This window comes from Chamaea fasciata, unplaced genomic scaffold (assembly GCF_029207755.1).
Source record: "Chamaea fasciata isolate MVZ Bird 193981 ecotype frontalis unplaced genomic scaffold, bChaFas1.0.hap1 SCAF_15, whole genome shotgun sequence".
Lineage (NCBI taxonomy): Eukaryota > Metazoa > Chordata > Aves > Passeriformes > Sylviidae > Chamaea > Chamaea fasciata.
In genome coordinates, this window is record NW_027094100.1 from 14,830,477 (window position 1) to 14,840,512 (window position 10,036).

Here is a 10,036-nt window from a genome sequence, read left to right on the forward strand (position 1 = left end):
ATTGGGTTTTCGGGTACTTGTGTTCATAAATTACTGAATGTTGATGCAGCTGCTTTCTCAGAGAAGAGATCGCTCTTTTGGTATCAGGGACTGCTCCTGATGGACCTGAGCACGCTCAGCCCTCCCTTCCCTCCCCGGAAGCTTTTTGTTCCCGTTGATAATGTGGGTTGTTTTCTGTAAACGCAGCTGATTAACTGCATTTCTTTCCCCCTCCGAGTTTGTAGAAGGCATGGATGTGCCTGGCTGGAGGAGAAGCTCTTCCAGAGCTGTGTGTGCACCCCTCGTACCCCCAAGAGCTCCAAGGCTGCTGCTCCCTGTCCCCACCCCTGAAATAACACCGAGCCTCGGGCTGTTTTGCAGGATGGCAGACTTTGAACTTCTTTTGAATGGAAGCCATTTGAGCTGCTCGGGAGGCTTTGAAGGAGTGTCCGTGTTGTCCTACAGGGTGGACTGGCTTGGGAGCCGCTCTCAGAGCCCCTGCCTGCGTGAGAAATTCGGGCCTTCACTTTACAGCCCTGTAAATGCCCAGGGCAGGAGCCTGACTTTGCACAATGCTGTGCCTGGCAGAGGTGGGGCGGGGAACTCGTGTGACTCAGCTTGGTGGGACCTCATGAGCCACCAGAGCTGGGGAAGGAGCACCAAACCCTCCCTGTCCCTTCCTCATAGCTCGGGTGAGTCCCTCGTGTTGCTGTGGCCAGGGCAGTGCGCTGGGACTTTTCCAAATGAAACCGTCACGTGTTTAACTGGGAATCTCCAGGCCTGGGCCCTGGGCACAGCTTGCCCTGGTGTGCCTGATTCTCCTGAGCTGCTGCACTTCCTTCTCATGGGGTTTTTTAACTGCTGCTCAGCTCTGTGGATGAATTAAAGATCCTCGAGCCCGCCTCTGGTGACTGGAAGGATTTCACAAATCCAAGGGGGCACGGTGGGGACCAGGAGCAGCGTGGGGCTGGCAGCTGGCTCTGGTGTGTGTGGAGCAGCCAGACCGGACTGGGTGGCCGTGGGGAGGACGGTGCCCAGATGGGGCAGAGAGGAGCAGGGAGCCTTTTCCTGCCTCGGCAGCTACAGGCAGGCAGTGGGGGAGGAGAGCAGAGAGGTAAAGCCAGAAACTGGTGCAAGTCCTTTGAGCTGAGAAAAACCACTTAGGCAGCAAATAGAATCATTCTCATGTGCCGACAGCTTCCCCCCGGCACAGCCCTGCCTCGTGCTGAGCTCTGGGTTCCTCCTCCTCCTCCTCCTCTCCGGCTGGAGTTGGGCCAGGGCTGTTTGTGCCACTGGGTCAGGGTCACCGGGGGTGGCAGAGCCTGTGGACAGCTCCAGGAGGGTGGGCACGGAGGGTTGGGGTGTTAATGCCCCTGCAGGGCTGGCGTTCATGGTGCCACTCGACCCTCCAACAGCAGCCACAGCCAGAAATCCTGCTGACACACCCTGGAAGTGTCTGCCTTCCTTCCCTTTCTTTGGGCAGGAAAGGTGAGGAGCAGCCTGTGGCCGTTCTCTCCTTCCCAAGCCCCCTTTCTTTGGGGAGGAGAAACGAAAACCCTGCCTGTGGCCATTCTTCCCTTGGGCTGCCCAGGAGGTGTTTTGTTTGTGCCGGCTTTTATCGGGCGCGTTCGCGCTGTTTGTTCCTGGGGAGGGTTGATAACCCTGCCGGAGCTGCAGCCCGGGGAAGGTGGAGCTGTGCTGACGCCGTTCCCAGCCGCCCTGAAGCCGCTCACAAATCCCATAAACTGATTATGGGTGTTAAGTCCCTGCTCAGTGACCTTTCTCCCTCTCACTGGCAGCTTTTAACATGGTGCCCCTCCCCGAGGTGCTGGGGAGGGGGTTTGGGGGCAGCAGGGTGGGTGTGGGGCGGGTGTGGGGCTGCATTCCGTGCCAGCTCTGCCAGCCCCTTCCCGGGGGATGCAGCACGGCCTCGGCAGCTTGATGCTGATTGGAAGTGGCTTGTTTTTGCTTCCCGACGTGCAAACAGCTCCTGGGGTCCGAGCTGCCTGTGCTCAGCCCTCCCCAGTGACAGGCTGCTGGCGGGGCTTGTCAGCTGTCCCCGCTCCTGTCGTGTCTCCCAAAATCCCAGCTCCGGGCGGGGCAGGGCAGGAGCCCGTGGTGGCTGTGCAGGGGTGGGATGATGGCACCGCACAAACGGGCTCAGCTGGGCTGGCAGCTCTGACTGTTCCAAGGAGGAGCTGATCCTGCGTGACAGGGAGCACCTGGCTGGCTGTGAGCGACGAGGGATGTTTCCATATGTGTTCCCATGTGTGTTCCCGTGTGTTTCTATGTATTTCCGTGTGTTTCCGTATATTTCCATGTGTTTCCATAAATTTCTATGTATTTCCTTGTGTTTCCACATGTTCCCATGTGCTTCCATGTGCTCCCCATGTATTTCCATGTGTTCCCATATGTGTGTTCCCATATGTGTGTTCCCATATGTGTGTTCCCATATATTTCCATTTGTTCTCACGTGTTTCCCTGTGTTTCCATGTGTTTCCATTTATTTCCATGTATTTCCATGCGTTCCCATATGTTTCCCTGTGTTCCCAAGTGTTTATGGGCTCCCCAGGGTGTGGAGCAGGGAGAGGAGGCAGCTGCTCCCACACAAGCCCCATCCCAGTGCCAAGATCGTGCAGGCATCTGCCTGTCCCTCTTTCCTGGAGCATTTCTGCCCTGTGTCCCCCTCGGGCAGTGCCGGGGGAGCTGCCCTGTCCCTGTCCCCTGCTGAGGGGGAGTCTGGCACCCCCTGCCCTGCTGATCCCGGGGTTCAGGCCGTGAAAGCAGAGCCAGCAGCGTTCTCCTGTCCCTCTCCTGTCCTCAGCAGGTTGCTGGGTGACAGATAAACACAGCAAAGGCCGTGCCAGGGGGGCTGGGTGCCCTTCACCCCTGCCTGGACTTGGGGCACAGCTGTGCCCAGCAGAGCTCAGGTGGCACCGAGGGACCCTCCCGCCCCAATGTGGGGCACGCTGCTGACCCTCTGTGTGCTCCCTGCCCAGCCCAGGGGGCTGTGGTGGGTGAAAGTGGCTTCTTTCTGACCCCAGCCTTCATTTTGGCTGCTGGGGCAGCTGCTGAGGCTCCCTGGGGCTGGCCAGAGGGGCCCAGAGCTGCAGCAGCAGCAGCATCCCTGTGGCCACGGGGCCTCTCGAACACCCCGTTCCCGCAGCTTCCTTCTAACCTCCAGGAAGAAGTGTAAATTCAGGATAGTGCAGCAAGCGGGGCACAAAAACCTGTCTGGCTGTTCCTCAGCCTCCTCTAGGCCTGCCTGGGGAGAGGTGGGGAGGGTCCGGTGTGTGTGGGATGGGTGGGACCATCACCCCGGTGCTGGCCGGGTCTGTGGGAGAGGAGAGCAGCGCTGGGAGCAGTCGTGCTGCTGTAAATAACCCCCAGCTGCTGATGTTTGTTAACGTGGCCCAGCCGAGGTCCTGCAGGAATGTGAGGTACTCCCGGATCAGTGTCGCAAGGGAGCTCTGCGGGACGGGAAGGAATCCCAAATGCCAGGATACACTTTCCAGGAAAGAAGTGTTTATGCCCAAATCCCATGTCTGGAAGGTCAGGGCAGCCTCCTCTGTGGCTCTCTGGCTGCTTTTATTTTTTGCTGTGGTAACAGAGCTGGGGTTGGAGTCCTGCTCTGAGCTTTTCTGGGAGTTGAGGGCTGACCCAGCTCCACAGCAGCTCTGCCACAGCTGCCCTGGAGCTCACTGGAGGGTGTGCCCTGCTCTGGACACCTGCCTGTCTGCTCTGGACAGGGCTCAGAAGTTCTGGCAGAGCCCAGAGCTCAGTCCCACCTGCACCCTGCTCCCCCCTGCCCCGCCTGGGTCCTCGCCTTGGTGTGGGGGAGCAGCAGGGAGCACCCCAGTGTGGGGACAGCTGCTGTGGGGGTGGCACCGGAGCTGGTGACAGCTCTGCCTGCTCCCAGCCTGCCCAGGGCAGTGGGAAAGCTGGGCATAGTTCATCCTGACCCTGCAGCCATGTGCTGGGAAAAGCCCTGGTTGTGCCAAACCTGACCAGGGATGATCTCAGGTGGACACAAAGCACCTTGGGGTCACCCCGGGCCTGTGACAGCCCGGGGAGTGTGCCCCAAGAGGGACAGCTGCTGAGGAACATGTCTGATCCTTTTTCCCCCAAAGGAGAAGGTTCTCTGCAGTGCTCCGTGTGCAGAGGGGGTTTGGAGGGGCAGCTGTGCCAGGCCGGAGTGCTGCTGGAGCTGCTGGAGGGATTCAAGAGCTCCTGGAGGAGCCAGGAGAGGTCTGGCAGCACAGGCAGGACCGGGTCAGGGTTTGCCTCCTCCTGGAGAGTGCCGGGTGAGCTGAGGGCCTGCCTGCAGAACCTGTGGCTGCAGTTTGGGCCGCAGGCCTGGGCTGCTCTGCACATCAGTTTGGGGTGAAGCACTGGAAGTGTTTCACACCTGTTGGACAGCACGGCTCAGCTCGGCTGCCCTCCCCAACCCACCCAGCCAGTTCCTGGGTCCCCAGCGCCCAGCTCCAGCAATAACCGCGCTTTCCTTTCAGCCGGGGAGGGAACGAGCTGCTCCTTCCTGCAGCTCCCATCAGGAGGAGCGTGATAAATCCCCAGCCTCTCCCCTGGCCCCGCCTGATAGCCGGAGCCACGGAGGTGCTGCCGGACGCGGTGTGGGAAGAGATTTTGGCTGCAGGCGTGTGAGCTGCCAGCCCAGCTCCTTCCTGCACAGCCTGCAGGTGCAGCGTCAGCTCCTGCCGGGGTTGGGCAGGGACAGGCGGCGTTCCCAGGCTCGGCGGAGGGGAGGGAGGGAGGCTGCCAGCTCCGGGAGGCAGAGCTCTGGAGGCACAGATACGCCTCTGACTCGCACGTCCCGGCAGATAAGCGCTTCTCCTCTCAGCGTGCTCCCCGGGCACGGCCGACGCCTTCTTTTCAAAGCTGCCGTCAGCAGGATTTATTTCATCAGGACAACGCGTGCTCTGGCTCTTCACCCTGGGGAAGGTCCCCTGCTGCCCCCTGATCAGCGGAGAGCCCCCAGCCCACCCTGTGCCTCTCTCCTGCTCCCTCCACCTGTCCCCGAGTCCCCAGAGCTGGCTGGAAATGTCCCCTGCCTGGTGGGCGTGGGAAGGAACGCGCAGCCTGAGGTTCTTTCCAGACTGGGCTTCTCTTTCCCAGCAATAAAAAAAAAACCTTTTAGGGCAGTTTTTAAAATGCTCTGAGCTGCGTTCTCTGTCCCGAGTGACTCTGGAGCTGCCGGGCTCGGGCTGTTTTGTGCCACCCCCAAGCAGCCGCTTCCAGCTCCTCCATCCCACTTAGCCCAGATTTTTTCTCCTAAATAGGTCACTCGTTAATTGAGGGCAAGTACAAAGTTGCTCTGTTTCTCCTCGTTCCGCCGGGCTGGACCAGACCCACTTCAGGAGCTGCCAGAGCTGGGGCAAGGCCGGGTGGTGAAATCCTCGTGGGCTGCGGCAGCTCCGGGCCTTGGGTTGCTGGAGTGTGAAGCTGTGCAGGGCAGGCTGGGGCTGACTCCCTCCCTGCCAGGCCGTGTGAAAGCCCAGCCCCGGCTTGTCCGCGGGAGGAGAGGCCAGTAAAAGTCTGGCTTGTGGCTGCTGGGAGGGAGCAGTCCTGCTCTGGCAGGATGGGGTTTTATCCTCCGTGGTGGAGGGGAACAAGCCCTGTGTGTGTGTGTGTCCTGCCCTCCAGAACTGGCTGCTGCTGGGGAGGTGACCCCGGGGTGCAGCCCCCAGCAAGGACTCAGTGCTGGGGACAGGGGACAGTGTGAGCTCTGCTGTCCCCCCTGTCTGTGCAGCCCCCAGGGGTGCCCCTGCTGTAAGGGGATCCCACAGGGCCCATCCCAGCAGCTCCCTGCTCCTGCCTCCCAGCTCTGGGGCTGGGTGTGTTCTCTCCCCCTGCTTGTTTCCACGCAGAGTGTGCATGGAGGGAGCCAGCTGCAGCCTCTGGTTCCCAGGAGCACGGGCCAAAGTCCAGCTGGGAGCACGGGCACGGCCAGCTGGTGTCTTTCTGCTGCCCAGGGAGGATCTGGTGGAGCGGGACGAGGCATGGCACTGGGTCCCACCACCCTGGCCGTGGCACTGCCCTGCTCTGGCTGGTCCTGCGCTGGTTTACCCTGCACAGGAGCTCGTTCCCAGCCCCGGGGTGGGGTCAATGCACCCTCAGGACCCCGTGGAAGGACTTGGGCTGCGCCCCCGGGGCAGGAGGAGATAACAGCGGAGCCAGGCCCATGGCGCCGAGGTGGAGCTGTGCCTTGAGACAATATTGGCCGATGACAGCCCGTGGGCGCTGGTGACAGGGCAGCAGGGCCCTCAGCTGTGCCCCTCTGGGCTCAGCTGTGCCTCAGCTGTGTCCCTCCCAGGGCAGGGCCAGCCCCAGCAGGATCCAAAGCCGTCCTGCTGCCGGGCCCCAGGGGCTGAGGGAAGGAGAGGAACAGGGTGGGGAAGTGCCCTGTGCGTCCCGGGGCAGGTTCTGCTTCCCAGGGAGCAGGGCTGGGCCAGCAGCTTTGGGGCTGGGAGCTGCCGACAGAGGGGTTTGGGAGAGGGGTGAGCGGGCAGGGCTGTGCCTCCCCTGGGATGGGCTGGGCACGGCTCTGGGCACCCTGGGGCTGTGCGGGGGGCTCCCACTGCCACCCCTCTTGCTGGGTACTGGTGAGGGGGGTGCTGGCAGTGCCCAAACCACCTCTGCCGTGCCCAGCCAGGCCGGGTTTGGCAGCGGGTTAGGCACCGCGGGCGTTGGGGCGCGCCGGGCGAGCCGGGCTGGGACACGACCTGCTGCCGCTGACTCAGCAGGGTGGTGGTGGCTGCCAGCCCAGGCCGTGGGTGCTGGGCAGGCTGAGCCCCTGGGCAGGGACAGCCCTGCCACCCCGCTCCCTGCTCCCGCGCTCCTGGGAGCCATGGCTGTCCCCTTCCTCTCCCCCATCCCACCCCACCCCACCCCATCCCATCCCTCTGGAGCAGCCAGAACAGCTCATCCCTGCAGGGTTTGGGGGGCAGCTCCTGAGCTGGTCCCTGGGGTGCTGTGAGACGCTCAGGGCCTGAACTCCACCGTGCAGGGATGAGCTGCCCAAGCCCCATTCCCGTGTTTCCAGCAGAGCTCAGGGAGGCAGGGCTGGGTGTGAGGGGCCCTGCAGGGGCTGTGGGGAGCAGGGAGGGGCAGGGACCCTCGGGAAAGCCCTGGGGATGCAGATGGGCCCTGTGTGTGTGTGTGTGTGTGTCTGTGTGTGTGTGTGTGTAAAACACTGTGTTTGCAAAGCTGAGCCCGTGGAAAACCTGTGTTTGCAGAAATCCCTAATCCAGGAGCCTTTCCCCAGCCCAGGGGTGCCTTGTCCCTAAACTGGGGTGCTCCAAACCACTCTGGGGGCCAGCACTGTGACACCCACAGTGCCCAGAGCCCGCTGGGCGCTCGGGGCTGAAGCCACGCCATCCTTGGAGCCTGGAGAAAGGGAATGAGCTGCCCTGCAGTGACAGACCCGTGGGTGCCACAGCAGCCCCTAACTCACAATGCCCTGTGGGCCGTGGCAGGGGGGCACTGCCAGCCCCTGGGAGCCCCGAGCCCGGGGCCAGGGCAGGACACGCTCGGGGATTATTTTTAAGCCGATTGCTGCTGCCCGTTGACGAAGTGCTGAGGCTCTGGGCTGTGGGTCACGGGGGGAGTGTGGCCACGGGAGGTTTTGCCCCTTCCCCAGTCCCTTTGGGACTGCCAAATGCTGCCCTAGAGGCTCTAGGAGTGAGGGGAACCATCCTCTGCCCTGGCACCCAGAGCCTCCTGCCCATCCCCACCTGGGCACCCACGGGGACAAACCTCCCTGCCTGGCACAGGGATGGCTGTGGGCTCTTAGAGACTTTTTTTTTTTTTTTTGTTCCTAAGAGATATTTTTCTTAGAGATAAAGGTTTGGAGGGATGTTGTGGCCCACAGGAGGTGGAGAGAGGGCAGGGAAGAGCAAGCAGGCAGTCCTGGGGACAGAGGAACATTTATAGCCACTGAATTTCTGTAAAATTGGGGGTAGCTTGAGAGCACCGAAGGCTTTCAGGGTGCCACACCAGCACCCACCACCCCTTTATTAAAATCCCAGGGTTTCCATGACAGGGAGGCATTGCCAGGCAGCCCTGAGTGTGGGGCCACCCCAGGACGTTTATTAGGGGGAAAAAAAAAACCTGCCCAAAAAAGGGAGCGTGGCAGCTCGGCGTCCCCTCCTGGGTGCTTTGCAGGGAGCAGGGAACACGTGGAGCTCATCCTGCCGGGAGCCGGGAGGCGAAGAACGAGCAGGGAATCTGCTCACCTCCCTCCTGCGTGCCCGGGGCGGTGCCAGCGGCTGCCGCAGCTCCCAGGTGGTGCCGGTTTTGCCGGCTGAGTCAGGACAACTCCCTTCCCTTCTTTTCCTTTCCCTTCCCGGCCTCGGCAGCCCCCGGCGCGGCAGGGTGACCCCCTGGGCCGGCTGGGGAGCGGAGCTGTGCTGGGGGGCTCGGCGTTCCCCAGCGAGTCTGTGCCGACAGCGGGGACACCGAGGCACCAGCGTGCCAGGGTGGCATCGTGCCCAGGGCATCCTCACCCGCGCCGTCCCGGGGTGGAGCAGAGCTGGGTTGCGCTGGAGGCAGCAGCGCTGAGCGTGCCTCAGTTTCCCTGGCAGGTGGCTGAGTCAGCACTCCTGGGGATAATCCCCGAGTTTGGAGCTGGGGATGCGCCTGGAAAATTCCAAGGGAACTGAATGAACCCCAGCCCTGCTTTGGTGACTGGAACCGAAGTTCTCTTTCCCTGCAGAGCCTGGGGCAGCTGGGTCACAGGCAAGCTCTGGGCAATCAGGAATTCGCCAATTAAAGAGCTTTTTTCTGGCCAGAAATTACTGATACTGTCCAAACCTAAACCTCTCTCAGGGACAAGGGTAAACCTTGATGAATTTTCTTCTCTCAGGGACAAGGGTAAACCTTGATGAATTTTCTGGCTGAAAAAAAAAAAGGGGGGGGGGGGGGGAGAAAGAAGGAAACAATCAAAGCTCTCTGAGCTGGCATTTCCTGAACCGAGTGCCATATTTTTTTAATTTGGGTGTGTGAGAGCCATGGCTTTCCTCCTGCCCCGGCATGTCCTGCAAGCCCCTAACAACCAAAATCAAAACAAATGCTTGGAAAGTGTTGAAACAGAGCGGTTGGAGCCGTGGCAAACCGACAGCGCTGTCACGGGGAGGAGGGGGGTTGGATTTCGGCTTTCCACGTCCAAAAAACTTTTGTGATTCCCACTTTTCCTTCTCGTGTGGAGCAGGAAGGACTTTCCCCATGGCTGCCTGGGTGTGGGGTGTTCTCCTGGGGTTCTCCTTGCCCATCCCAGACACCCCAAACCCCACTGTGTGCCCATGCCATCTCTCCACATGAGGTTCTATGGGGCGTGTGGGGGGTGCTGGCCCCTTGTCACTGTCCCCACAGACAGCTGCTGCTGGCCTGGGGACAGCTCTGCTGCTGCCACGGGTGGGGGAACGCCTCTAGGGCAGCCTGGGGGGCTCCATGCTGGGAACTGGGGAGTGTGGGATGGGATGGGATGGGATGGGATGGGATGGGATGGGATGGGATGGGATGGCCCTGCCCGCTCCCATTGTCACAGCAGTGCCACCTGCCGGCCTGCCCAGCCTGCTGCCCGCACCTGCCTGCTGGGCCAGGGGAGATCAGCTTCGACATCAGCAGGAATTTCCCCATGGAAAAGGTGCTCAGGCCTTGGAAGTGCCCAGGGAGGTTTGGAGTGCCCATCCCTGGAGGTGTCACTCAGTGCTCTGGGCTGGGGACAAGGTGAGGGTCGGGCAGAGCTGGGTGCAGGCAGGGCTGGGTGGGGCAGTGGGGCCGGGGCACACGGGGCAGGGATCAATGCTGGGTGCCCGGGGGGCTGCAGGGACAGCCCCCAGCCCATCTCCAGGGATACTCTCAGTGCCCCACAGGATCATATTCAGTGTCCCTTCTGCAGGGGCTCAGCAGGGCTGGGAATGGGGACAGCAGCCCCCAGGGCTGTTTCTTGTCCCTCCTTTCTGCCCCACGCCGTGCTGACACCACCCCCTGGGCTCCCACCCTGCTCCCAGCCCCAAAGCACCCACAGGGACAGAGTCAC